Source organism: Rhinoraja longicauda, unplaced genomic scaffold (genome assembly GCF_053455715.1).
Source record: "Rhinoraja longicauda isolate Sanriku21f unplaced genomic scaffold, sRhiLon1.1 Scf000264, whole genome shotgun sequence".
Lineage (NCBI taxonomy): Eukaryota > Metazoa > Chordata > Chondrichthyes > Rajiformes > Arhynchobatidae > Rhinoraja > Rhinoraja longicauda.
Window position 1 is genome coordinate 27,567 of NW_027601482.1, and position 27,987 is coordinate 55,553.

At 46.3% G+C, this 27,987-nt stretch overlaps 1 pseudogene; it reads left to right on the forward strand.

The window, feature by feature from the left end:
* Positions 1 to 27,843, forward strand: LOC144590714 (fibronectin type III and SPRY domain-containing protein 1-like; annotated as a pseudogene).
* Positions 27,844 to 27,987: the final 144 nt, after the last annotated feature.

Sequence of the window (27,987 nt, forward strand, 5' to 3'; positions counted from 1 at the left end):
ATGACTGCATCCATGGAAACGGTCTCCGAGAATGGAGGGAGCTTTGGGCAGCATGGTATGTATACAGAATATGAGCCTACAGCAGGAGGAATAACTCCAATATTGACTCCATGTCAGTATAAGTATTGTGGCGAATGCATCAGGTGAAAAATGTCACTACCATTAGTACTGGAGAGCATAAATTCGGCATGGTGGATGGGGAGTATCAGGGGGTTTTGGGGGGAATCTTTTTACCTGGAAGGTGGTGGCTGCCTGGAATGCATTGCCCATGAGAGCGGTAGAGGTGGAGTTGCTGATGGCAGTTAGCAGCGTGCCTCGATGAATACTTGAACTGCCTAGGCATGGAAAGCTACAGGTTGAGTGATAAATCGGAGCCAGTTAATTAGGGCATTATTTCTTCAGTTTAGTTTGGTTTAGTTTAATTTCACTTTTCCCTAAATGCCCCTTGATGACAAGATTATCAATTAACCCTTTCTTGGTGCACAAAACAAGAAGCAAATTAGCTTTCTTCCAGGTTGATTCACCTACATATCAATTTTTTTTAAACCTTGTATACAGTCCATAAGGTCACCTACATCCCCCAGCTCGATAACACTCCCCAGAGCCCTACCATTCACAGAGTAGTTCTTGCCCATGTTAGACTTCTCAAAATGCAACACCCCACATTTCTCTGTATTAAATTCCATCAACCATTCCTCAACCCACCTGGCCAATCGATCAAGATCCTGATGCAATTTTTCACAACTATCTTCACTATCTGCAAAACCACCCACTTATGTATCATCAGCTAACTTGCCAATTTTTGCCATGTATGTTCTCATCCAAATCATCAATGTAGATGACAAACAGTAACGGGCCCAGCACCGCACCCCGAGGCACCACCACCAGTCACAGGCCTCCAGTCCGAGAGGCAACCTTCCACCATCACCCTCTGCTTCCTTCCATAAAGCCAATTTTCTATCCATTCAGCTATCTCGCCTTGGAACCCATGTGATCTAACCTTCCACAGCAGCCTACCATGCGGAACCTTGTTGAATGCCTTACTGAAATCCATGTACACAACATCTACAGATCGGCCCTCATTGACCTTTTTGGTCACGTCTTCAAAAAACTCAATCAGATTTGTGAGACACAACTGCCCACATACAAAACCATGCTGTCTATCCCTAATCAGCCCTTGCCCGTCCAAATGCCTGTATAACCTATCCCTCAGAATACCCTTTAGTAACTTTCGAACTACAGATGTTAAGCTCACTGGCCTCTAGTTGCCAGCATTTTCCCTGCTTGAATAGAGGCACAACATTTGCCACTCTCCAGTCTTCCGGCACCTCTCCTGTATTTAAAGACAACTCGTAAATTTCAGCCAGGTCTCCCGCAATTTCCTCTCTAGTTTCCCACAATGTCCTCAGATATATCTGATCAAGCCCTGGAGATTTGTCTACCTTCATACACAATAGCACCTTCAGCACCTCTTCGACCGTAACACTGACTTCTCTCAAGACACTTCCATTGACTGCCCCAAGATCCTCCGTTCTCCTGTCTTTCTCCTCGGTAAATACAGAGGTGAAATACTCATTGAGGACCATGCCCATCTCCTGTGGCTCCACACAGAGGTGACCGCTTTAATTCCGGAGGGGTCCCACTCTTGAGTTACCCTTTTCCCCCTTATGTATTTATAAAATCTCTTGATTTAGTGCAAAATAAATTCCAGGAAAGTCCGATTAGAGATAGTCGGAGGGTCTCCAATGAGGTAGACAGTAGGTCAGGACTGCTCTTTAGTTGGCGATAGGATACTTCAGTTGCCTGATAACAGCTGGGAAGAAACGACCCCTGAATCTGGAGCTGTGCGTTTTCATATTTCTGTACCTCTTGCCTGATGGTAGAGGGGAGAAGAAGAAGTTTTTTTTCGAGAAGGGGTGAGACTGGTCCTTGATTATTCTGGTGGCCTTGCCGGGGCAGCTTGAAGTGTACGTGTAAGGGAGGGTGGTATGCCTTGCGTTCACGCTTGCTCCATAGGCACCTGTAGTAACTTATTTCATAGAATGACTCTATTCACATTATTCTGCTTGTGGCAGCTCTTTGTCGGAATTAACAAGTAAAAACCCCTGCCCCCCACCCCCCTGCCCCTCTCCACCCCGCCCCCCCCCTCCCTCCACTTTCTCAGATGCTTTGTTTTATTCCATAAGGTATTGATTCTGTTGGAAAGCTGCTATTGAGCATACTGCCACCACCCTACCAGGAAATGCACACCACTTCACCAGCACCTGCAGTCCATAAAAACTCGTTACACACGTTCCCTCTGCATTTTGTTTATCCCTTGCCAATTTTTTATAAAATCTTTCACGTGATTTAGCGTCTTAATCTAAATCTCTCGGCCTCTGTGACCCAAACAACAACCCTACCTTCTTCACATGTGAATCATCCCTGGCACCATTCCAATACATCTCCTCTGTCCCCTCTCTTATGTTTTGTTTTGTTTAGTTTAGTTTAGTTTAGAGACACAGTATGGCAACAGGCCCTTCGGCCCACCGAGTCCGAGCCTACCAGTGATCCCACACATCAATACTATCCTACACACACTGGGGACAATTTGCAATTATACCAAGCCAATTAACCTACAAACCTGAACGTCGTTGGTGTGTGGGAGGAAACTGAAGATCTCGGAGAAGCCCACGTGGTCACGGGGAGAACGTACAAACTCCGTACAGACGGCGCCCGTAGTTAGGATCGAACCCGGGTCTCGGGCGTCGCAAGCGCTGTAAGGCAGCAACTCAACCGCTACGCCACCTTCTCAAAGTGTAGAGCTAATAAATGAGTGACGTTTCGGGTCGAGACCCTTCTTCAGTCTGAAGAAGGGTCTCGACCCGAAACGTCACCCATTCCTTCTCTTGCGAGATGCTGCCTGACCTGCTGAGTTACTCCAGCATTTTGTGAATAAATCGATTTGTACCAGCATCTGCAGTTATTTTCATATATGAGCTAATAAATGAAATGTGCTGCAACAGAAGTTGAGTAATTTCTTAATAGTTTTTACATTAGTTGCAGCTTTTGCACATTCTACACCTATTCATAAAGAACAGGGCTTATTTTACCAGCCTTTCTGATTTAGATTTTTAGATTTTTTTTTAGAGATGCAGCGCGGAAACAGGCCCTTCGGCCCACCGAGTCCGCGCTGCCCAGCGATCCCCACACATTAACACTATCCTACACCCACTAGGGACAATTTTTACATTTACCCAGTCAATTAACCTACAAACCTGAACGTCTTTGGAGTGTGGGAGGAAACCGAAGATCTCAGTACAGATGGCGCCCGTAGTCAGGATCGAACCTGACTCTCCGGCGTTGCATTCGCTGTAAGGCTGCAACTCTACCGCTGCGCCACTGTGCCGCCATTTGTCACCTTAAAGTATTTCTCATTATTCCTACAATCGTATGATATTGTACAGTTTATCTTCCATTGCCTGCCTACGTTCTTCCTACCAAAATGTTATCATTTTGTCTTGAATGCGCCCATTTGACCAGTCTGCCTACCTGTGCTGCCCTAAACGTGATGCCATGTTGTTTTATTACATTTATAAGTTTCTTGCCATCGGCCGAACCTTGAACGTTTACCCCGCGGGTTCGAATTCAGATCACGAATGCCTCTCTGTGAGGGCGGCGGAAGACCTTGGTGGGATATTGAAGGGTGCACAGTGTGAAATAGACTGGGTGGGATATTGGAGAGAAGGGTGGGAAGGAGAGAGGAATTAGACTGGGTGGGATATTGTAGGGTATGAGGGAGACTCAAAACAAATTGGTTGGGAGATTAAGAGTGCAGGCTTTGGAATGGAATGGAATGGAATACTTTATTGTCACACGTGACAAGGCACAGTGAAATTCTTTGCTTGCGTACCCAATGTGTACAAACAGCGGCCACCTGCAGCGCTGACAAAGTTACAAAGTACGCCGGCTCCCCCTTTGTTCCCCCCCCCCCCACAGCGGTCCTCCCCCAAGCCGGGTCCCCATTGTCCTTTGTTTCCCCTCCCTCCCCACTGTTCATTGTTCTCCCCCCCCCACAGCGGTCCCCCCCAAGCCGGGTCCCCATTGTCCTTTGTTTCCCCTCCCTCCCCACTGTTCATTGTTCCCCCCCCCCCCCCCACAGCGGTCCCCCCCACGCCGGGTCCCCATTGTCCTTTGTTTCCCCTCCCTCCCCACTGTTCATTGTTCTCCCCCTCCCCCACGGCGGCCCCCCCAGGCTCTCATCAACCATCAACCGCGAGCCAACCCGCGAGGCATCGCCACCACCGCGAGGTTTCACCACCGCGAGGCCCATCGCTGCGAGGTCTCACCGCTGCCGCTGAGGCCCCACTGTTGCCGATGCCCCACTTGGGTATGAGAGAGAGTGTCAGATTATACGGGGGTGGGGGGGGGGGTGATATAGAAGGTTGTAGCATCTGATGGAGAGAGGGTGATGTTTAGAGGGTGTGAGGAAAGGGGAGAGTGGGATTAGACTGCGCTGGATTCTGAAGAATATGGAGAATGAGATACCAGTAGAGTACGATTGCGCAGGATTTTAATCAAATTGTAGAAATTCCCGAGCGAAGGAAATAAATCACTAATGCACACAGGAAGCAAAGGATAGCCCCAGAGATCAATCCCATTGCCTTTCCTTAAACTCTAGTGGAAGATATGAACCTAAAGGATGAGAGTGGTTATCAATCCCAGTGCAATTAACATAAATCCTGACCGGCAAAGATAATTTCCAGGCACATGATGTGAGATTGAACACAGAACGTGAATGTGAGGGGCATTCATTCAGAGATCGTGAGAAAGGATGGAGAGGGGGTGGGGCACAGGATAGATGGTCCAATTACCTCAGGTCAAGTTTGATTCCATCCTGTAATTAGTGCTGGCAGACACTCTTTGGATTACAAGGACCTTCACTGCCAGCACCAACAATCATGCAATGTGTGTACCTAGTCCCACTCCACCACCGTTAATCATCTATGCAAGTCAAAGTACAGATACAGTGCGGAGCCAGCTCAATTCCTCCCCACCGCACCGCAAACAAGATCTCACCTTCCTGGCATCGTGGAGACATTCAGCATGGAAGGCCCTCAAACCAACTGAGTGTCCCAACCATCCACCACCCATGTACACTTACCCCACCTTCCATTTTTTTAATTCTCCCCATAAGTTACAGTCAACTTCCATCAGTTTCAACCACTCACTTACAATACAATACAATACAATACAATACAATACAACATATCTTTATTGTCATGGTACCCAGGGGTACAACGAGATTGGGAATGCGCCTCCCATACGATGCAATAATTTAAGTAATTAACAGCAACCCAACGAAACGAAACAGTTGTAACAGTTTTTAGACAGGGTAAAGTGCAAGTTGATCTATGCGTTGTGGCCATCCGGCTCAGCAGGACCGGTTCACAGCAGCTATGGCCCTGGGGATGAAGCTGTTCCTGAGTCTGGAGGTGCGGGCGTAGAAGGCCTTGTATCGTCTGCCCGATGGAAGGAGTTCGAACAGACTGTTGCAGGGGTGTGAAGAGTCTTTGTGGATGCTGGTGGCTTTTCTGAGGCATCGTGTGTTGTAGATGCCCTCCAAGTCTGGTAGCTGTGTTCCGATGGCCCTCTGAGCTCTATGGACTACCCGCTGTAGAGCTTTCCTTTCTTACACACTAAGGGGCAACTTAAAGTGGCAAATTGGCCGGCAAGTCATTGAGATGTGGTAGGAATCCGATGCATGCAGAGGAAACAAACGTGGTCATAGGGAGAGTGTGCAAACTCCACACAGACAGCACTAGAGATCAGGATTGAACCCCAATCCCTGGGCACTATGAAACTAGCTGCATTGCTGTGCCATCCTTGTTCAGTAAAACCTTCATTTGAGTGCGCCTCCACAAACCCCTCTAATAAATTGGTACAACCATTTACTTCTTTGATTGACTTCCATAATATCATTTTGAAAATGTAAGAAATAGCATCTCTTATCCTTAACGGTTAAAATCAATCTTGTAACTCGATGATTGCCATATCCTAAGATTATCATGAGGAGAAAATAGACCCAGAAGCCTGGCGAACCAGACATCTCAGTATGTACCATGAAGGGTTAAACCCATCTGAAACTTACATTAGCAAGTTCTACAAGTGCAAGAATACCTTGGGCGCTCTGAGTTAATGCCTTACCAGAAATGCCTGACAGGCTCACCCACATTTCTGAAGGCCCAGATAATTGTTTTCTTGTTTTTTTCCATTTACAACCAGGGGTTTCGTTTAGTTCAGTTTAGAGATGCAGCATGAAAACAGGCTGGGGCACCGACACATCCGGGGGAATTTTCAATGGCCAATTAATCTACAAACCCGCACCTCTGGGATATAAGAGAAAGCCGGAGCACCCGGGGCTGCACAATGGGGTAGCAGTAGAGATGCTGCCTTACAGCACAATGGGGTAGCAGTAGAGATGCTGCCTTACAGCACTTGCAGCACCAGAGACCCGGGTTCGATCCAGACTACTGGTGCTGGCTGTATGGAGTTTGTACGTTCTCCCCATGACCTGCGTGGGGATCTTCGGTTTCCTCCCACACTCCAAAGACGTACAGGTTTGTAGGTTAATTGGCTTGGGTTTGTATACTTGGTATAAGTGTAAATTGTCCAACGTGTATGTAGGCTTGTGTTAATGTGCAGGAATGTGCTGGTCGGTGTGGACTCAGTGGGCCAAAGGGCCTGTTTCTGCGCTATCTCTCTAAACTAAGCTGAACTAAACCCGGAGGAAATCCACGCGGTCGCAGGGAGAACGTGAAAACTCCGTACAGAGAGCACCACAGGATCAGGATCAAACCCAAATCTCTAGCTCTGTGAGGCAGCAGCTCGACAGCTGTGCCACCCTGAGTTCCTCAGTCACAAAAACGATTCAATTCTTTCATGTTTCAGACCACAAAGAATGTCAGTCACTTTAGAAAATGTTCTCTTTTGTTCTAATTTTGACTTTAATTTAGTACGGGAGTGAGATTGTAAGTCTTATTCTAGATTCAAAACTTCCTTTATAAATTGTCCAGGAAGACAAAATGTCATTGTAACTTTCCCCAAACTCCAAAAATATGTACAGAAGATGTCCCATTTCTTATAGCACTCCAGGTTATTAAAGCTCCAGTGAGGTTTATATATAAACAGCAAAAACAGTTTCAGGACTTAGAGTTGGAGGATCATAGAGTCATACGGATTGGAAACAGGCCCTTCGCCCAATTTATCATGCCAACCATGATCCCCCATTCAAACTAGTCCCATCGAGAGGGATTTGGATTATTTCTCTAAAAAATGTCCTATCCATGTACCTGTCCAAGTATCTTTTAAATGCTGTTTTTGTAGCTGCCTCAACCCTCTCCTCGAGCAGCTCGTTACATTTACCCACCGCCCTGTGAGAGATAAAGTTGCCCTGCAGGTTCCTATCAAATCTTTCCCCTGTCATCTTTAAACCTACATCCTCTGGTTCTTAATCCAGGAAAGCTTTAGAACGTCAAGAACATTAAAAAAAAGACTTTGGGGCACTGGAGAAAACAATGGGGGAATTGAAACCAAACCATCCAGATTTTTCTTTTTGATTCCTTATTAGCTACGTAACCGTATGCAAATAAGAAGGATGGAGGAAAAGCTGCTTAGTTTGTCCAGGAAATTGGAGCTGGAGAGAGCACGTAGTCAAATTTCCCAGAATCATTACAGCCCAGTTACTCACTCACACCCGACTCATGCTTTCATGCTGCGTAAGGAAGGCTGACGCGGTCAATAGAGTATCAGGGAATTGTCCCCTAAACAAATACATTCCTGATGCTTTGGTTCCAAGTTCAGAGGAAATATGGATCATTTCAGTGCTTCTGTATCTTCCAGTATCTTGGCATTACTGAAAAGGTTAGCATTTATTCCCCATTCCTAATTGCCCTCAAGAGGTGGCATCAGCCACCTTCTTTAACTTTAATAAGATTTGGTCACAGCAACAATGAAGGACTAGCAATATACATATCACTCCATATCCTTATGCCAATCCAAAAGCTTCTTCGATGTCTCTTTTGTATCCTCTTTTAATTGATTACAGTGCATATAACAACAACAGTAAACCCCATCCCTCCCCTTCCCTACATAATCATGAAAACAAACAAACAAAAACAAACAAATAAATAAATTAAAATACATTTTTAAAAAACCATAACTACAATGTGACAAAAAAGACAAAAGCACAAAAACATGAGGCAAGGTAATTTTCACAAGTCAAATATTTCAGTGTTTTCACTGCTGGATTCAAAGAAGGTACAAAAGCATGTGGCATTGAGGGGATAGTTTTACTTGTCCTTAATATGCTGCAGCACTGGGTTCCATATGTTGAAGAACTTTTGAGGGTTGCCAGACAATTCATATCTCAACCTCTCTACGTGTAAGATGTCCATTAATTCTCTTAACCAAGTCTCAAACTGAGGAGCAGAGTCTGATTTCCATAGTTTCAAAATACATCTGTTGGCAATTACCATACCATAAACCAAGATTGTGCGAGCATTATGGTCTAGCTTCTCAAGCGTTGTGGAATACCCGAATAGAGCAGTTTCAGGGTCCGGAGTTAAAGTGACGTTTAAAACAGTGGAGTACCATTGAAATAAAAGACACCAAAAGTTGTGAAGTTTTGGACAAGTCCAAAAGTGGTGAGCGAGTGTACCCTCAGCGGTCTTGCATCTATTACACAAAGGTGAGAGATCAGGAAAGATTTTATGCAGCTTAACCTTAGAGTAGTGTAATCTGTGTATAACCTTGAATTGAATCAGTTGTAGCCTAGAATTAATAGAACAGGATTTTATACTTTTCAGTACTACCTTCCAGACATCGTCATCAATTTCATTCCCAGGTTTCCATTCGTCTTCCCAGGTTTGTTTTATTTTTAAAGTAGATTTATCTAGTTTGTTTGAAAAGATACCTACAAAAGATGAGATTAGGTTCTTTGCTTCCGGGGGACCCAGCAAAATTTTGGACAACGAGTCGTCTTCGGGCAGGGACTCAAAAAGCGAATTGTTTTGTCGAACATAATTTCTCAGCTGTAAGTACCTGAAGAATTGAGTTTTGGGCAATGAGAACTTGGATTGTAGCTGATCAAATGATGCAAAGTGTCTATTTATGTAAAGATCTTTTATTGTAACTATCCCTTTACAGCTCCATTCTCTGAATGCTGTGTCTGTAAATGATGGGGGGAAAGCGTGGTTATGCCAGATTGGGGCGTGCATTGACGTATTCAGAAGGTCACAAGCTTTCCTAATTTGGTGCCATATTCTGTGAGCATTGGACAGAGTGAAGTGATCCTCTCTAAGAGAGATGAGAGATCTGGGTAATGAAAAAAGGAGAGCAGGGAGAGAAGATTTTGGGGTTAAGCTTTTTTCAATCGCCAGCCAAGGGGGCAGGTCATATCCAACTCCCCGTTCATATGCATACTGCCATTATACCATGACTCTAACATTGGCCGCCCAATAGTAATATAAAAAGCACGGTAACCCCAGTCCCCCATGTTCCCTCGTTTTTTGAAGATAAGCTTTTGAGATCCTGTGTGCTTTATATCCCCAAATAAATGGCATAATGATAGAATCGATTAACTTAAAGTAGGATTTGGGGATAAAAACAGGGACATTCTGAAATAAATACAGAAATCTCGGCAGGGAGACCATCTTTACTGCGTTCACGCGGCCAATCAAGGAAATAGGCAACGTTCTCCATTTCTCTATGTTCTCCTGTAGCTTGTTCAACCTTTCGGTAAAGTTCATTTTAAAAAGGGTCTTGGGGTTTTTAGATATTTTAATGCCCAGATATTTTATACTATCCGGATTTGTTTTAAACTGCATGTTGGCTAAGAATACAGGGTCTAATTCTGCTGTTATCGATATAAGTTCACTCTTCTGCCAGTTTATAGTGTAATCTGAGACCTCGCCAAAGGAATTAATAAGCTGGAATAGGTAAGGGACAGAATGTTCAGGGTCAGATACAAAGATGGCAATATCATCCGCATAAAGCAAAATCTTATGTTCCACCCCACCCAGTATTATTGGTTTTATAAGTGCATGCCCTCTTATGCCGATTGCCAGCGGCTCAATGGCTAACGCAAAGATTAGCGGCGAGAGGGGGCAGCCCTGTCGCGTACCCCTCTGAAGGGCAAAAGGGGGTGACCTATCCTGGTTTGTGAGTATGGAAGCGGTGGGATGAGCATATATAAGACGTACCCAGGAAATAAAAGAGGCACCAAGACCAAACTCTTCCAGCACTCTGAGTAAATATCCCCACTCAACCTGATCGAAAGTTTTTTCTGCGTCTAAACACAGAATGGCTTGTTTGGAAGAACTGTCGAATTTGTGATACATAATATTCATTACTCTTCTAACATTAAAGAAAGAGAACCTATTGGGGATGAACCCGGTCTGATCCGTATGGATAATGGATTCTATACACTTATTTAGTCTAGTCGCCATTATTTTAGTAAAAATTTTGAAATCCAAATTAAGCATAGAAATTGGTCGGTATGAGGAGGGATTGGTTTCATCCCTGTCTTGTTTCAATAAGAGAGAAATATTAGCATTGTACAATGACGGTGGGAGCTTTTTCAACTCGATTGAGTGGGAGAGCATCCTGTGCAGGATCGGAGTTACCTGGTCAGCAAACGTCTTATAAAATTCGACTCCAAAACCATCTGGCCCAGGGCTCTTGCCGTTTTGCAACGACCTAATTGCATCCATGATTTCTACAGAGGAGGGTTCTGATTTTAAGGCCTCACAAGAGGCACTATCTAATTTTGGTATGTCCAACTTTTTTAACCATGCATTGATATCACCGTTAGCTTTGGATTTATACAGCTCTTGATAATACTCCTTAAAGCATTCATTTATTAATTTTGGATCGGTTAAAACAACACCCTTGCCTGATTTTATTATATGTATGGCCCTACTTGCTTGTTGCCCTCCAAGCTGATGGGCTAACAATGTATGCGGTTTGTCCCCTAATTCAAAATATCGCTGTTTCAGTCGCAGTAGCTGGTCACTGACTTGATTTGTTAGAATCGTGTTATACTCATATTTAAGACTGAGCATATTTTGCAGCGTTTGGGGGTTGTTTGTGCTCCTATACAACGTCTCCATTGGAGAAAACTCAGAATCAATTTCTTGTAGACGTTTCTCTCTGGATTTCTTTAAAGACGCTTCATACAAAATAATATGACCCCTCATAACTGCCTTGAAAGCTTCCCACAAGGTGGAGTCCGAGACATCAGAAGTGTCATTGGTCTCCAAATATTCTGTAATTTTTTCAGACATGTATTTACAGAAAGTTCCATCATTAAGCAAGGAAAGGCATAGTCGCCATTTAGCACATTGTTTAGACAGCTTAAAGTCAAAGATAATTGAGGTTGGAGCGTGATCTGAGATCAAAATGTTATGATATTTGGTATTTATTACATTAGGTATGAGTTTCGAGTCTAATAAAAAATAATCGATACGAGAGTATGAATTGTGCATTTTAGAAAAAAAAAGAGTATTCTCTGTCTGTGGGATGCTGTATCCTCCAAATGTCAACTAAATTGGTGGAGGAGATGAGATTTTTCAAAACCGTGGATGCATTCGAAGGGCTACACATTTTATTTGATGACCTATCCAGGTGCCAGTCGAGGATTGTGTTATGGTCCCCTGCAACAATCACATTCGTATTAGAAAGGTCAGGTAGCTTATCAAAGATTTTGCGGAAGAAAGCTGCATCATCAATATTCGGACCATAAATGTTAAGCAGTGTTACATGAACAGAGTAAAGGTACCCAGTTACTATGAGAAATCGACCATTCGGGTCACTTACTGTAGAAATATGTCTGAAATCGATGTTTTTCTTAACCATAATTGCCACCCCGCGGGCTTTGCTAGAAAATGTGGATTGAAATATCTGATCTGCCCATCTACAGCGCAACTGTCTCTGCCCCAATGTTCTAATGTGAGTTTCTTGGACGATCACAAGGTCGCAAGATAAAGACCTAAGGTGTGAAAACACCTTAGCTCGTTTAATTGGGTGGCCCATGCCGTGGACATTCCAGCTCACCATGGTAACCCTCCCACGCACATCATCATCCCCAGGTACCATCAGAAGGTGTAAATTGTATTACATAAGCAGCGACATAATAATTTGCCTCAAACAAAAAAACAGGAAGACCACCAACACAAAAGCACATACAAAACTCGGACTTTCCCTCCCCCCATCCCCACTCTCCCAAACAAAGTGAGAGAAAATATCCTAACATACTGTAAACGGGGGTTACTTCAACTATCTAGCCTGTTAAGCCCAAAGGCTAGCTAAAGGCTAAATTGTGAAACCGCTAGCTAGTTAACTACAAATTCAGTCGGAAACTACTAAGCTAAAAACTAAACTCGACAGACCAAAAAAAAAAAAAAAAAGAACCTTTAGGCGTAGGTATCAATGTGTAACAAGAACCCTTTTTTAAAATATAGTTTTAACTAGCTCACTCTAATCCTCCATTATTTAAATTTGACGTCAGCTTGTCACTTTATAAGCAAGCAGGCTGATTTAAATTACGTCAAGCCAAATAGGGTAAACAAAAATGAATGAACATAACGCAGCCTCCTCCATTTACGGAACAGGCCGCAGTCACTTGTTTTTTAGTGATAAACCGGAGCCAGTTAATTAGGGCATTATTTTTTCAGTTTAGTTTGGTTTAGTTTAATTTCATTTTTCCCTAAATGCCCCTTGGTGACAAGATTATTAATTAACCCTTTCTTGGTGCACAAAACAAGAAGCAAATTAGCTTTCTTCCTGGTTGATTCACCTACATTTTTTTTAAACCTTGTACACAGTCCATAAAGTCACCTACATCCCCCAGCTCGATAACACCCCCCAGAGCCCTACCATTCACAGAGTAGTTCTTGCCCATGTTAGACTTCTCAAAATGCAACACCCCACATTTCTCTGTATTAAATTCCATCAACCATTCCTCAACCCACCTGGCCAATCGATCAAGATCCTGATGCAATTTTTCACAACTATCTTCACTATCTGCAAAACCACCCACTTATGTATCATCAGCTAACTTGCCAATTTTTGCCATGTATGTTCTCATCCAAATCATCAATGTAGATGACAAACAGTAACGGGCCCAGCACCGCACCCCGAGGCACCACCACCAGTCACAGGCCTCCAGTCCGAGAGGCAACCTTCCACCATCACCCTCTGCTTCCTTCCATAAAGCCAATTTTCTATCCATTCAGCTATCTCGCCTTGGATCCCATGTGATCTAACCTTCCACAGCAGCCTACCATGCGGAACCTTGTTGAATGCCTTACTGAAATCCATGTACACAACATCTACAGATCGGCCCTCATTGACCTTTTTGGTCACGTCTTCAAAAAACTCAATCAGATTTGTGAGACACGACTGCCCACATACAAAACCATGCTGACTATCCCTAATCAGCCCTTGCCCGTCCAAATGCCTGTATAACCTATCCCTCAGAATATCCTTTAGTAACTTTCCAACTACAGATGTTAAGCTCACTGGTCTATAGTTGCCAGCATTTTCCCTGCTTGAATAGAGGCACAACATTTGCCACTCTCCAGTCTTCCGGCACCTCTCCTGTATTTAAAGACAACTCATAAATTTCATCCAGGTCTCCCGTAATTTCCTCTCTAGTTTCCCACAATGTCCTCAAATATATCTGATCAAGCCGTGGAGATTTGTCTACCTTCATACACAATAGCACCTTCAGCACCTCTTCGACCGTAACACTGACTGTTCTCAAGACACTTCCATTGACTGCCCCAAGTTCCTCCGTTCTCCTGTCTTTCTCCTTGGTAAATACAGAGGAGAAATACTCATTGAGGACCATTCCCATCTCCTGTGGCTCCACACAGAGGTGACCGCTTTAATTCCGGAGGGGTCCCACTCTCGAGTTACCCTTTTCCCCCTTATGTATTTATAAAATCGCTTGATTTAGTGCAAAATAAATTCCAGGAAAGTCCGATTAGAGATAGTCGGAGGGTCTCCAATGAGGTAGACAGTAGGTCAGGACTGCTCTCTAGTTGGCGATAGGATACTTCAGTTGCCTGATAACAGCTGGGAAGAAACGACCCCTGAATCTGGAGCTGTGCGTTTTCACACTTCTGTACCTCTTGCCTGATGGTAGAGGGGAGAAGAAGGAGTTCTTTTTCGAGAAGGGGTGAGACTGGTCCTTGATTATTCTGGTGGCCTTGCCGGGGCAGCTTGAAGTGTACGTGTAAGGGAGGGTGGTATGCCTTGGGTTCACGCTTGCTCCATAGGCACCTGTAGTAACTTATTTCATAGAATGACTCTATTCACATTATTCTGCTTGTGGCAGCTCTTTGTCGGAATTAACAAGTAAAAACCCCTGCCCCCCACCCCCCTGCCCCTCTCCACCCCCCCCCCCCCCCTCCCTCCACTTTCTCAGATGCTTTGTTTTATTCCATAAGGTATTGACCAATTCTGTTGGAAAGCTGCTATTGAGCATACTGCCACCACCCTACCAGGAAATGCACACCACTTCACCAGCACCTGCAGTCCATAAAAACTCGTTACACACGTTCCCTCTGCATTTTGTTTATCCTTTGCCAATTTTTTATAAAATCTTTCACGTGATTTAGCGTCTTAATCTAAATCTCTCGGCCTCTGTAACCCAAACAACAACCCTACCTTCTTCACATGTGAATCATCCCTGGCACCATTCCAATACATCTCCTCTGTCCCCTCCCTTATGTTTTGTTTAGTTTAGTTTAGTTTAGTTTAGAGACACAGCTTGGCAACAGGCCCTTCGGCCCACCGAGTCCGAGCCTACCAGTGATCCCACACATCAACACTATCCTACACACACTGGGGACAATTTGCAATTATACCAAGCCAATTAACCTACAAACCTGAACGTCGTTGGTGTGTGGGAGGAAACTGAAGATCTCGGAGAAAGCCCACGTGGTCACGGGGAGAACGTACAAACTCCGTACAGACGGCGCCCATAGTCAGGATCGAACCCGGGTCTCGGACGTCGCAAGCGCTGTAAGGCAGCAACTCAACCGTTACGCCACCTTCTCAAAGTGTAGAGCTAATAAATGAGTGACGTTTCAGGTCGAGACCCTTCTTCAGTCTGAAGAAGGGTCTCGACCCGAAACGTCACCCATTCCTTCTCTCCCGAGATGCTGCCTGACCTGCTGAGTTTCTCCAGCATTTTGTGAATAAATCGATTTGTACCAGCATCTGCAGTTATTTTCTTATATGAGCTAATAAATGAACTGTGCTGCAACAGAAGTTGAGTAATTTCTTAATTGTTTTTACATTAGTTGTAGCTTTTGCACATTCTACATCTATTCATAAAGAACAGGGCTTATTTTACCAGCCTTTCTGATTTAGATTTTTGGATTTTTTTTTGAGATACAGCGCGGAAACAGGCCCTTCGGCCCACCGAGTCCGCGCCGCCCAGCGATCCCCGCACATTAACACTATCCTACACCCACTAGGGACAATTTTTACATTTACCCAGTCAATTAACCTACAAACCTGTACGTCTTTGGAGTGTGGGAGGAAACCGAAGATCTCAGTACAGACGGCGCCCGTAGTCAGGATCGAACCTGACTCTCCGGCGCTGCATTCACTGTAAGGCTGCAACTCTACCGCTGCGCCACTGTGCCGCCATTTGTCACCTTAAAGTATTTCTCATTATTCCTACAATCGTATGATATTGTACAGTTTATCTTCCATTGCCTGCCTACATTCTTCCTACCAAAATGTTATCATTTTGTCTTTAATGCGCCCATTTGACCAGTCTGCCTACCTGTGCTGCCCTAAACGTGATGCCATGTTGTTTTATTACATTTATAAGTTTCTTGCCATCGGCCGAACCTTGAACGTTTACCCCGCGGGTTCGAATTCAGATCACGAGTGCCTCTCTGTGAGGGCGGCGGAAGACCTTGGTGGGATATTGAAGGGTGCACAGTGTGAAATAGACTGGGTGGGATATTGGAGAGAAGGGTGGGAAGGAGAGAGGAATTAGACTGGGTGGGATATTGTAGGGTATGAGGGAGACTCAAAACAAATTGGTTGGGAGATTAAGAGTGCAGGCTTTGGAATGGAATGGAATGGAATACTTTATTGTCACACGTGACAAGGCACAGTGAAATTCTTTGCTTGCGTACCCAATGTGTACAAACAGCGGCCACCTGCAGCGCTGACAAAGTTACAAAGTACGCCGGCTCCCCCTTTGTTCCCCCCCCCCACAGCGGTCCCCCCCAAGCCGGGTCCCCATTGTCCTTTGTTTCCCCTCCCTCCCCACTGTTCATTGTTCTCCCCCCCCCCCCCCCCACAGCGGTCCCCCCCAAGCCGGGTCCCCATTGTCCTTTGTTTCCCCTCCCTCCCCACTGTTCATTGTCCTCCCCCTCCCCCACGGCGGCCCCCCCAGGCTCTCATCGACCATCAACCGCGGGCCAACCCGCGAGGCATCGCCACCACCGCGAGGTTTCACCACCGCGAGGCCCATCGCTGCGAGGTCTCACCGCTGCCGCTGAGGCCCCACTGTTGCCGATGCCCCACTTGGGTATGAGAGAGAGTTTCAGATTATACGGGGGTGGGGGGAGGGTGATATAGAAGGTTGTAGCATCTGAGGGAGAGAGGGTGATATTTAGAGGGTGTGAGGAAAGGGGAGAGTGGGATTAGACTGCGCTGGATTCTGAAGAATATGGAGAATGAGATACCAGTAGAGTACGATTGGGCAGGATTTTAATTAAATTGTAGGAATTCCCGAGCGAAGGAAATAAATCACTAATGCACACAGGAAGCAAAGAATAGCCCCAGAGATCAATCCCATTGCCTTCCCTTAAACTCTAGTGGAAGATATGAACCTAAAGGATGAGAGTGGTTATCAATCCCAGTGCTATTAACATAAATCCTGACCGGCAAAGATAATTTCCAGGCACATGATGTGAGATTGAACACAGAACGTGAATGTGAGGGGCATTCATTCAGAGATCGTGAGAAAGGATGGAGAGGGGGCGGGGCACAGGATAGATGGTCCATTTACCTCAGGTCAAGTTTGATTCCATCCTGTAATTAGTGCTGGCAGACACTCTCTGGATTACAAGGACCTTCACTGCCAGCACCAACAATCATGCAGTGTGTGTACCTAGTCCCACTCCACCACCTTTAATCATCTATGCAAGTCAAAGTACAGATACAGTGCGGAGCCAGCTCAATTCCTCCCCACCGCACCACAAACAAGATCTCACCTTCCTGGCATCGTGGAGACATTCAGCATGGAAGGCCCTCAAACCAACTGATTGTCCCAACCATCCACCACCCACGTACACTTACCCCACCTTCCATTTTTTAAATTCTCCCCATAAGTTACAGTCAACTTCCATCAGTTTCAACCACTCACTTACACACTAAGGGGCAACTTAAAGTGGCAAATTGGCCGGCAAGTCATTGAGATGTGGTAGGAATCCGATGCATGCAGAGGAAACAAACGTGGTCATAGGGAGAGTGTGCAAACTCCACACAGACAGCACTAGAGATCAGGATTGAACCCCAGTCCCTGGGCACTATGAAACTAGCTGCATTGCTGTGCCATCCCAGTTCAGTAAAACCTTCATTTGAGTGCGCCTCCACAAACCCCTCTAATAAATTGGTACAACCATTTACTTCTTTGATTGACTTCCATAATATCATTTTGAAAATGTATCTAACTTAGCATCTCTTATCCTTAACGGTTAAAATCAATCTTGTAACTCGATGATTGCCATATCCTAAGATTATCATGAGGTGAAAATACACCCAGAAGCCTGGCGAACCAGACATCTCAGTATGTACCATGAAGGGTTAAACCCATCTGAAACTTACAATAGCAAGTATCTACAAGTGCAAGAATACCTTGGGCGCTCTGAGTTAATGCCTTACCAGAAATGCCTGACAGGTTCACCCACATTTCTGAAGGCCCAGATAATTGTTTTCTTGTTTTTTTCCATTTACAACCAGGGGTCTCGTTTAGTTCAGTTTAGAGATGCAGCATGAAAACAGGCTGGGGCACCTACACATCCGGGGGAATTTTCAATGGCCAATTAATCTACAAACCCGCACCTCTGGGATATGAGAGAAAGCCGGAGTACCCGGGGCTGCACAATGGGGTAGCAGTAGAGATGCTGCCTTACAGCACAATGGGGTAGCAGTAGAGATGCTGCCTTACAGCACTTGCAGCACCAGAGACCCGGGTTCGATCACGACTACGGGTGCTGGCTGTATGGAGTTTGTACGTTCTCCCCATGACCTGCGTGGGGATCTTCGGTTTCCTCCCACACTCCAAAGACGTACAGGTTTGTAGGTTAATTGGCTTGGGTTTGTATACTTGGTATAAGTGTAAATTGTCCAACGTGTATGTAGGCTTGTGTTAATGTGCAGGAATGTGCTGGTCGGTGTGGACTCGGTGGGCCAAAGGGCCTGTTTCTGCGCTATCTCTCTAAACTAAGCTGAACTAAACCCGGAGGAAATCCACGCGGTCGCAGGGAGAACGTGAAAACTCCGTACAGAGAGCACCACAGGATCAGGATCGAACCCAAATCTCTAGCTCTGTGAGGCAGCAGATCGACAGCAGTGCCACCCTGAGTTCCTCAGTCACAAAAACGATTCAATTCTTTCATGTTTCAGACCACAAAGAATGTCAGTCACTTTAGAAAATGTTCCCTTTTGTTCTCATTTTGACTTTAATTTAGTACGGGAGTGAGATTGTAAGTCTTATTCTGGATTCAAAACTTCCTTTATAAATTGTCCAGGAAGACAAAATGTCATTGTTACTTTCCCCAAACTCCCAAAATATGAACAGAAGATGTCCCATTTCTTATAGCACTCCAGGTTATTAAAGCTCCAGTGAGGTTTATATATAAACAGCAAAAACAGTTTCAGGACTTAGAGTTGGAGGATCATAGAATCATATGGTATAAGAAAATAACTGCAGATGCTGGTACAAATCGATTTATTCACAAAATGCTGGAGTAACTCAGCAGGTCAGGCAGCATCTCGGGAGAGAAGGAATGGGTGACATTTCGGGTCGAGACCCTTCTTCAGACTGATGTCGGGGGTGGGACAAAGGAAGGATATAGGTGGAGACAGGAAGATAGAGGGAGATCTGGGAAGGAGGAGGGGAAGGGAGGGACAGAGGAGCTATCTGAAGTTGGAGAAGTCGACGTTCATACCACCGGGCTGCAAACTGCCCTGGCGAAATATGAGGTGCTGCTCCTCCAATTTCCGGTGGGCCTCACTATGGCACTGGAGGAGGCCCATGACAGAGAGGTCAGACTGGGAATGGGAGGGGGAGTTAAAGTGCTGGGCCACCGGGAGATCAGTTGCGTTAATGCGGACCGAGCGCAGGTGTTCAGCGAAGCGATCGCCGAGCCTGCGCTTGGTTTCGCCGATATAAATAAGTTGACATCTAGAGCAGCGGATGCAATAGTTGAGGTTGGAGGAGGTGCAGGTGAACCTCTGTCTCACCTGGAAAGACTGTTTGGGTCCTTTGATGGAGTTGAGGGGGGAGGTAAAGGGACAGGTGTTGCATCTCGTGCGGTTGCAAGGGAAAGTGCCCGGGGTTGGGGTGGTTTGGGTAGGAAGGGACGAGTGGACCAGGGAGTTACGGAGGGAACGGTCTCTGCGGAATGCAGAGAGGGGAGGGGATGGGAAGATATGTCCAGTGGTGGGGTCCCGTTGTAGGTGACGGAAATGTTGGTGGATGATATGTTGGATCCGCTGGCTGGTGGGGTGGAAGGTGAGAACGAGGGGGATCCTGTCCTTGTTGCGAGTGGGGGGAGGGGGAGCAAGAGCGGAGCTGCGGGATGTAGAAGAGACCCTAGTGAGAGCCTCATCTATAATGGAGGAGGGGAAGCCCCGTTTTCTGAAGAACGAGGACATCTCGGAAGCCCTAGTCTGAAACACCTCATCCCGGGCGCAGATGCGGCGTAGACGGAGGAATTGGGAGTAGGGGATAGACTTTTTGCAGGGGACCGGGTGGGAAGAAGTGTAATCCAGATAGCTGTGCGAGTCGGTGGGCTTGTAGTAAATGTCCGTCACTAGTCTGTCTCCTGTGATGGAGATGGTGAGGTCCAGAAACGGGAGGGAGATGTCAGAGATAGTCCAGGTATATTTAAGGGCAGGATGGAAATTGGAGGTGAAGTGTATGAAGTCAGTGAGTTCTGCATGGGTGCAAGAGGTAGCACCAATGCAGTCGTCCATGTAGCGGAGGTAGAGTTCGGGGATCGGGCCAGTGTACGTCTGGAACAGGGATTGTTCGACGTACCCGACAAAGAGGCAGGCGTAGCTAGGGCCCATGCGAGTGCCCATAGCTACGCCTCTGGTTTGGAGGAAGTGGGAGGAGTCAAAGGAGAAGTTGTTGAGGGTAAGAACCAGCTCTGATAGGCGGAGGAGCGTGTTGGTCGATGGGGATTGGCTGGTTCTACGGTCGAGGAAGAAACGGAGGGCTTCGAGACCATCCTTGTGGGGGATGGAGGTGTAGAGTGACTGGACATCCATGGTGAAAATGAGGGAGTGGGGGCCTGGGAACCAGAAGTTATCCAGGAGATGGAGAGCATGTGAGGTGTCTTGGACGTAGGTGGGGAGGGATTTAACCAGGGGGGATAGGATGGAGTCGAGATAGGTAGAGATAAGTTCGGTAGGGCATGAGCAGGCAGAGACAATGGGTCTGCCGGGACAGTTGTGTTTGTGGATTTTGGGTAGGAGGTAGAATCGGGCCGTGCGGGGCTGGGGAACTATGAGATTGGAGGCACTGAGGGGTAGATCGCCGGAGGTGATGAGGTCGGTGATGGTGCTGCTGATAAAGGTCTGGTGTTTATCGGTGGGGTCATGGTCCAGGGATAGGTACGAAGAGGTGTCTGATAGTTGTCGTCTGGCCTCGGTGCGGTAGAGGTCAGCACGCCAGACTACCACAGGGAGAGGTTGGAGTTAGTCAGGGGAGTGGAAAATTTGAGGCGGCTGATGTCACGCCGGCAGTTTGAGATAAAAAGTTCTAGTGAGGGTAGTAGGCCACACTGGGAGGTAAAAGTGGAGGGGGTCCATTGGAGATGGGAGAAGGGGTCATCAGTGGGGGGTCGGGACTCCTTCCCGTGGTAAAAGGCTCGGAGGCGGAGGCGGCGGAAGAAGAGCTCCACGTCATGGCGGACGCGGAATTCGTTGATGTGGGGGCGGAGGGGAACAAAGGTAAGGCCTCTGCTGAGGACCGACCGTTCGGTGTCTGAAAGGGGGAGGTCAGGGGGGATGGTGAACACCCGGCAATGGTGGGGGTTGGGGTCGGATGGAGGCAGGGGGGCAGATGGAGGGGATGTATGGTGGGGGGGTGGTGGGTTAGCTGGGCAGAGGGGGGCATGAGGACCGATGTGGGGAGTACTGGGGGTCAACTGGCTGGAGGGGGAAGAGGGAGACCCAGGGGAACCCCTGCTGCAGTTACCTGTAGTAGAGGGTGGGCAGTAGGACCCAGCAGTGCTGAGGAGCTCTGGTTGGTGGGGGCTGTGGGCCCAGCGCGGTGTGTGTGGGCCAGGTGGAGCTGCAGCCTGTTGTTGGTCCCGGGGGCCGGGTACAACGACGGCTGTGACCTGCTGCTGGGCGGTGAAGCGGCGCGGGTCAGCACGGTCGCTGGGGGAGGCCCGCGGGGACCTGGAGTCCGGGTAAGTGGCGGTCGGCTCGGTCAGCGGATGGCTGGGGAGGGCATGGGCGGCGGTGAAGGGGTCGGGAAGGTCAGCGGCAGCGGTGAAGGGGTCGGGAAGGACGTGGGCGGCAGCGGCGGTGCAGAGGCCTCGCTCGTCGGCGGCAACGGCCCCGGGGAGGCGGTGGAGGTCGGCGGCGGCAGCGTCAGGTAAGCCTCGGCAATCGGCGGCCCCGGGGAGGCGGTGGAGGTCGGCGGCGGCGGCAGGAGCCCCGGGGAGGCAGTGGAGGTCGGACATGGGGGACTGATGGGCCTGCTTCTGTGCTATGTATAATTGTGACTCTGTCCTATGGCGCAAGGAAATTGAGATAAATTGTACCAGTCCCATTTCTGATTGGTAAAATGTGCTAACGTGACCCAAACTATAATCAACTACTGGAGCCTTGAAGTCTTCAGTCCAAACCCAGGCTAGATTTACTTTTTATTTACTGTGTTTCAGTAGTGCACAACATATCTTCTTGCAGCAAGTAAGAATGTCATTGTTTTGTGGCACATGACAATAAAACTCTCCTGACTCTTAATAAAAATGACTCGTAAATGTAATCACACTAGTGAAAAATGAGGCATCGCAGAGAAAGGACATAAATTATGCAATTCAAAATGCTAGCCAGAGAGATATACGATAGTATACCCTAAATTATTTGCAGTTCCAATTTTCGAATAGTGGAACATGGCCAGTACATTTATAACCCATGGTTTTACTTTATTTCTTATCCCAGGTTTGAAATTTGACACAAAATTCATCAACTTTCGGGTGAAAGGTTGCAACAAGGCAGTGGCTGGAGAGTTCTCTGAGACGGTCACACTGGAAACAAATGGTTTGTACAGCACATCCTCGCCTGCAATACTAAATGGATCTCCCCCCCCCCCCCCCCCACGACTCTCTGTCTGACAAAGGATCTCAACTCGAAACGTCACCTATTCCTATTCTCCAAAGATGCTGCCAGATACACTGAGTACTTCCAGCTTTTTGTGTCTACCTTCTGGTTTAAACCAGCATCTGCAGTTCCTTCCTACAACTAGATTTCAATGTTTGCTGTGGAGTTATAATCTTATTTAACTGTCCTTGTGTTAGAGAGACTGTGCTTCCAATTTTAGCCCAGAGGAGTTAGTTAAACAGTTATTTTGGAGGAATATGCCAATATTAAGATTGCTTTAACTCCTCGTGACGTTATTGTCTTATCTGGTGATTGCCACTCTGCTATCTATTGTATGGTTGAATATGTTTAAGAATTTGATCATAATGGGAGCCTAATTTGAGCGCATGTAAAAAGGAAGATGGAACGACACAAGGGAAATGGAAGGCATTGTGGAGAATGCAGATATGGGGAGAGAAAAAACTCTTTCATTCAAAATACCAGCTTAGGAAATGTATGATAACATATCCTATAGGGTTTGCAGTGTTTGGCAGTAATTGCTTCTGACAATTAACGCCACGCTTATCTTTCTGCGCAGCGTTTAATTTCAGTTTAGACGCCTTGACTGCTCATCAGAACTTGAAAGTGGAAGACCACAAAGTGGAATGGGATGCGTCAGGGGAAAAGGTGCAAGAGATCAAAGTTAGAGGAAAGGAAAATCGAAGTCGGACGGCCTCACCTGCACATTCCCCTGCAAGGTACACAACTAGATATTAATATTCCTCTATACACGGAGGGACGGGGAGGGAGAGGGACGGAGGGAGAGAGAGATGGAGGGAGGGAGGGGGAAAGAGAGGGAGGGAGGGGGAAAGAGAGGGAGGGATGAGGAAAGAGAGGGAGGGACGGGGAGGGAGAGAGACGGAGGGAGAGAGAGATGGAGGGAGGGAGGGAGGGGGAGGGAAAGAGACGGAGTGAGGGGGAAAGAGGGAGGGAGGGGGAAAGAGATGGAGGGACGGGGGAAGAGGGAGAGGGAGGGAGAGGGACGGGGAGAGAGAGAGACACGGCTCCAATGAAGGCAAATATGACCATTTCTGGGAGTCTGGCTACATCCTTCAAACTGTGGAATGACCAATTGTTCAAATGGAAGGGAAAAAGTCATAGTTTGGGACGTAACTCGGGGAGGGAGGTAGCTATTTGACCCAGTCTTAAGAATGGTACTGACCTGAAAATGTCAATCTGAAGAAGGGTCCAGAGCCGAAATATCACCTATCCATGTTCTCCAATGATGGTTACTGACCCTGCTGAGTTGTTCCAGCACTTTATTTTTATTTTTTTGTAAACCAGCATCTGCAATTCCTTTTTTCTACAGTTATTTGTGTGTACTCCTTAAATTTGGTGATTTAAAAAAAAAATATTTATTAGAAACAATCCAACCAATGACAATTTATATACTAAAGGTTCCTTTAATTTGCTCAAGGTTTTGAACAATTAAAAAAAAATTCCCATCAAGTTGTGATACTTGTTTCCACTCGCATCAAAATGTGGAACTCTCCATGACTGTCAAGTTTTAAGCACCTCTATTTGCAGAGGATTATTAGCTCTCTGTGTTTATTTAATTTTTACTCTGAATAATCTTAAATACCGTGGTAATGTTGGAGTAGCGCTGAATGTGGTGGTTCAATATGCAAGTCAAATGCTGGCAGTGGGTTTCTGACGACCATTTTATTTAGAAGCATCATTCAGTCCCCAAAGTGAATGCCTTCGGCGAGGAGTGGCAGGGATCGATTCACCGCAGAGTCGTACACTTTTCTGGGTACGTTCATGAATTGTTAAACTTAATGTTTTATAAGACCAGATGGTTGTAATGTCTAAGTGAAAGGCAGCCCTCTATGCTCCATTCTTGGAGCATAAAGAATCCTTATTCTTCGTAATAAGGAGTTTTATGTTATAAAGCTATAATATAGCCTGAAGAAGGGTCTCGACCCGAAACGTCACCGATTCCTTCCCTCCCGAGAAGCTGCCTGACCCACTGAGTTACCCCAGCATTTTGTGTCTACCTTCAATTTGAACCAACACCTGCAGTTATTTTCCTATATATCATAGGTATATTGGGACCATTTCTAGTTGTGCATAGAACCCTTTCAAATTTAATGATGGTTCGGGGAGAGAGCCTGGTAAATGCAAAGAAAACTTGCTTGCTTGTGGAAATTGTAATCCAGTCTTTGGATTTCCTCAGCTCAATTAGATCCCCTTGATTAAATTTGACTCAGAAAATCAAATCGATCATTGAGAGAAATCTGTTACAAAATTTGCATCTGAAGAAATTCCAATGACCTATGGAACTTCTGGAAGGAGGAGCTCTGGCCCATCATTAATGATCAGTGCCCTGCAGGTCCACCAGCGATTTTCCGGCCCCCGGGTTCCAGAGCCTTTCAGGATCATCCATTTTGCCGGACCGACAGAGGTCACGTAATAATATTTCCACAATTCACCTCCGACCCACTAATTATACCCTTCCCGTATCTCGAAGGTGCATGGGCTGCTAGAAACATAAATAAAGAATGAACAATTAACAAAAGTAAACAATTAACTCTTTCAAGATGGAGGCACACATCCCAAGAGATTGTGAGCTACACACAATACTCTCGTAATTTTGTCCGGATTAAAGGAAGTTTGCCGGACCATCAGTTGGCTGACAATCAGTGCTGTTCCTATAGTAATTCTCCACACAGCCCTGCTCTTTAGATCACTGGAGTTTAGAAGGATGAGAGGGGATCTTATTGAAACATATAAAATTATAAAAGGACTGGACAAGCTAGAAGCAGGAAAAATGTTCCCAATGTTGGGCGAGTCCAGAACTAGGGGCCACAGTCTTAGAATAAAGGGGAGGTCATTTAAAACTGAGGTGAGAAAAAACTTTTTCACCCAGAGAGTTGTGAATTTGTGGAATTCTCTGCCACAGAGGGCAGTGGAAGCCAAATCACTGGATGGATTTAAGAGAGAGTTAGGTAGAGCTCTAGGTCAGGGCTGTTTTTAGAGCATTATGGGCCCCCGGGCAAAGCAGTGTACTGGGGCCCCCACCGTTACCCTCCCCCACCCCCCTTTCCCTACCAGCCCCCCCCCTGTCGTGCCGGCGAAAAGCACTTACCGAAAAGCACTTTGCGATGGACTTAGGGTGCTACATTGTTGCGAAAAGCACTTACAGATCGCTGTGAGAAGCACTTAGGGACCAAAAATTTTGTGGAAAAAGCACTTATTGAACCTACATTTTTAAAGTAGTATTTATTTATTGCAAGTCACTTAACATACACAGATCAGCATGGGGCCCCTATTTCGTGGGGCCCCGGGCAAGTGCCCATCAGGCCCATGCGTTAAGACGGCCCTGCTCTAGGTGCTAGTGGAATCAAGGGATATGGGGAGAAGGCAGGCACAGGGTATTGATTGGGGACGATCAGCCATGATCACAATGAATGGCCTCCTCCTGCACCTAATTTTCTATGTTTCTAAATGTTTATCCACATTTTCCTTAAATGGTTTTGCTCAAGCTACTCCACTGGAATGTTTTCCCTGTGGCTCCAGATTTAAACCCTTTACCAGATCATCATCAATGTAACAACTTGTAGACTAGATCCTTTGTTATTCCATTGTTCCCAGTAGGTTATTTCTTGGGACATGACAATTCTCATCCGCAGTCAATACTTTGACAGACATTTGCAAATAACCAAGGTTTGCAAATGCATTCCATGTGGAAGGATTTCCTCTATTTCCCTCTTTAAGCTGTCACAGTAAAGTAGCGGCATTTCTGAGAATGTCCCAGAGAGACTTGAACTTATTAACGTTGGTCGACAGTGATTGAAGCCCAGGACAAAACAGATCAATGGCAACTGTGCAGTTACAGTGTAGCGAGCTCTCCGGTAACTGGGAAATGTGGATGGTTCTCAGTCCTTTCATGATTTGAGAGTGGTCCGTACTTAAAAAGAACAATTCTCCAGCAAAGTTGATCACAGGTTTTTTTTCCGTCCTTTCTTCTTTCTCTCTCTCGCTCTCTCTCTTGCCCTCTCCCTCTCTCGCCCTTTCTCTCTCGCCCTCTCTCTCTCGCCCTCTCTCTCTCGCCCTCTCTCTCTCGCCCTCTCTCTCTCTCGCCCTCTCTCTCCCTCTCTCTCTCGCCCTCTCTCTCGCCCTCTCTCTCTCGCCCTCTCTCTCTCGCCCTCTCTCTCTCTCGCCCTCTCTCTCTCACCCTCTCTCTCTCGCCCTCTCTCTCTCTCCCTCTCTCTCTCGCCCTCTCTCCCTCGCCCTCTCGCTCTCTCCCCCTCTTCTGTCTGTGTCTCCCTCTCTCCGTCTGTGTCCCTCTCTCTGTGTCTCTGTGGTCCTGTACCAATCTTATCCCAAGGGTGCTGGAGTAAATGCAGTGATTTAACAGAAAAACAATAGCCCTTTCCCCTTTGCCATCTCCCTCAAATCCCCATTGAAATGATTGAGGCTTTCATATCCAAGGCGATTTAGTGCTGCCCCTTCCCCAGCCAACCCCAGCTGTGGAGCTGTGCTTGATAACGTCAAGTCTCAGACTTGCTGATGTTATAGATGCCTGAATGCTGACAACTTCAACTCTGATGCTGTATATCTCCTTTGTGGTCTAGGTTGAAATGTTGTTTTTATTTCAAATTGTTCATATTAATTCCAGAGCAAGTTGTTGTAATGTAGAGTGAAGTGGAGCATTATTTTAAATTAAGTATGCTATTCGGTATTTAGAAGGATGTTGTAATGAAAACTTTACAGCAGCAATCCGTGTCCGGTGTGATCCGTGATAATAGTGAATCGTGTGGTGTTTGCTTATGGACCGCTTATGTATGCTATGAAAACTTAAGTGGAAATGAGAAGAGGCAGATTATTTCATTTTTTTACAGGTCAATAAAGATGATTTCGTTTTTATTTTCCTCCTTGTTTCTGCCAGGGGATACTCTAATTGATGGTGGACAGCATTACTGGGAGGTTGTGTTTGAAAAGGACAGCAAGGCGTTCCTTGTAGGTGTAGCCTACAGGACCTTGGGCAAATTTGATCAATTGGGAAAGACCAATGCTTCCTGGTGCCTTCACCTCAATAACTGGCTGCAAGTCAGCTTCACCGCCAAGCACAACAACAAGGCCAAAGTGCTGGACGTCACCGTGCCGGACAGAGTCGGAGTTTATTGCAACTACAACGAAGGTATTGTGATTCCTCATCTCTAGCTGGCTTGCTTGCTGGAAGTCCAGAACCAGGGGTCACAGCTTAAGGATAAGGGGGAAGTCTTTTAGGACCGAGATGAGAAAACATTTCTTCACACAGAGAGTGGTGAGTCTGTGGAATTCTCTGCCACTGAAGGTAGTTGAGGC